The 2,255-nt window shown below is 30.5% G+C and overlaps 1 pseudogene; it reads left to right on the forward strand.

The window, feature by feature from the left end:
- Positions 1-287: 287 nt before the first annotated feature.
- On the forward strand, positions 288-387 carry LOC148763173 (small nucleolar RNA snoR8a; annotated as a pseudogene).
- Positions 388-2,255: the final 1,868 nt, after the last annotated feature.

The raw sequence follows: 2,255 nt of genomic DNA on the forward strand, positions 1-2,255 counted from the left end.
AGAATATGTAAATTAATTTATCTTTTTTACAAAACTTAAGTTTGAATTCTCCTTTTATAAAAAAAAATTTGAAAAAATTTCATACCTGAAGTCAAATTTAAATGAATAACTTATATTATGTTACAATAAAATAATATAAAATAATTACATAAATTCCTTTTTTTCTATTTATAATAGTATAAAAATTTGAAATTTATTTAAGTTAGTTTTTAACTTGAGCTAAAGTCAAATAAGCAAAATATGTTGATTTAGTTTTTTATTTTACAAAAATGAAGAACGGAGATATGGAGTTAGCGATGATTATAAAAGTAATTCCTCGTTCTGACTTGCTTAAATTAGACATGACAATTGACAAACCTCTTATTACAACCATAGAATCTGAGCTCCACCTTTTCAATTATTTATTTATTTTTTATGTTTTATTTTGTTTAATATTTTAAATTATATTTGTTGGTCCCAAATAAATGTGCTAGAATGGGGGTGAATAGCACTTTTTGGCTCTTGGTAAGGTGAGGAACTAATTTGAAAAGTAATGAAAATAAAAAAATAGAGTACACAGTGCGCAAGAATTTATAGTGGTTCGGTCCAAGACCTATATCCACTACCTTGATTATTCAACCAAGGATTTTCAAACTAATCCACTATGAATGGTGAAAATCATAAGCTTTCACCAAGCTTTACAATTGTTTTTACTAGGCTTAGCCAAAACCTTTCACAATAGTTTTTACCAAGATCAACTAAAACGCAAAGTGGTTTTTCAAAGGGTCAACCACAACCTTTCACAATAGTTTTTCACAGGCTCAACCAAAACCTAGAATGGTTTTTCAAAGGCTCAACCACACCCTATAACAATGGTTTTCACGGGATTAACCAAAACTCAACAACTAACCTTTTTAGGCTAAGTTAGAGCCTATACCCAATCAAGCAATTCTAGCTTGAATCAATCCCTTAGAGTGACTCACTCACTCTAAGAATACAAGAAGAGAAGTAAAAAGAGTGTACCTATGATCACAAGGTTGATTTAAGTGGTACAAATGAAGTGCATATCACAATTACAAAGATGGGAGTTAAGTGCAGTAAATGAGCGGCAGCTGTTTTCTGGTTTTTCAACTCTTTTGTTTGTTCTTGGAAGCCTTCATTACATTTCTACCCGTTGGAACCCTCTTTTATACTTGGAAAATCAGCTCTAATGTGAGTTAGACAGTTTTTGACCGTTGAAAATAGTTTGATAGCAATTTTGGTCGATAATCTGTCTTCTAGTGCACAATTCAAAATTTATGGCAGAATGCTTTTAGTTGACTAACCGATATCTTAGTCGACTAAGTTATCTCTATCTTTTATTCCTAGTTTCTGTCAGTTTTGGCAGTGTGCACTTAGTTGACTAACTCATTCCTTAGTCGACTAAGTTGGTTCTGTTTCTCAACACGCTTCAGCCTGCCAACTTTTGATTTAAATCTTAGCTAACTAACTCTTCATTAATCGACTATGGGGCTTTTATCTTGTTGATCAATTGTGACTTCCTTATTCTTATGCTCTTTGATATGTGCATTTGAATGATTGATTATTTATTTGCATACAATTTTTATCCTGCACACTTAAGTAGAAATATTAGACACAAATGAATGGGAATGTTTTATTATCATCAAAAACTAATGAGCCAACAATCTCCCCCTTTTTGATGATGACAAAACATTCCTTGATTAATAGCACAGTGTCCTTTTATTCTTTTTCAATTCTGCATAAAGATAAGGATTTCTCCCCCTATGTGTATGCTCCCCCTTAGTGTGTGCTTATTTAACTTGTTTATTCCAACAAATTTTTTATTCTTGTCATTTCAAAAATGACAATAATCTTTTCAGCATGTTTTTGTTCTTTTCATATAGAAAATGACATGTAAGAGTTTAAATTTTTGACAAAATATTTTTACACAAGCGTATGGAATAATAAGCAGCAAGTGACAACATGACAGAACATTATTACTACTTCAGCTTGTTGTTTGTTATATTGTTTCCAGAATTAATTCATTCCAAAGCTAAATGCCATAAACCATTCAGTCAAAATATCAACATTCATATTTATTCTCATCCAAATTTCACTTCACAATATCATATCAATAATTAATTATTAGCATATCAACTCAATGTCAGCACCAAATCATCAGCGAAAACTCAATAACATCTTTAAATATTCAATCATCAGCTTATCAGTATTTTATCCATTCACAATCAAACAAAAATAAATAAACAATGTCTCAA

The sequence above is a fragment of the Theobroma cacao genome, chromosome 4, assembly GCF_053813885.1.
Source record: "Theobroma cacao isolate CCN51 chromosome 4, ASM5381388v1, whole genome shotgun sequence".
In the NCBI taxonomy this organism is placed as follows: Eukaryota; Viridiplantae; Streptophyta; class Magnoliopsida; order Malvales; family Malvaceae; genus Theobroma; species Theobroma cacao.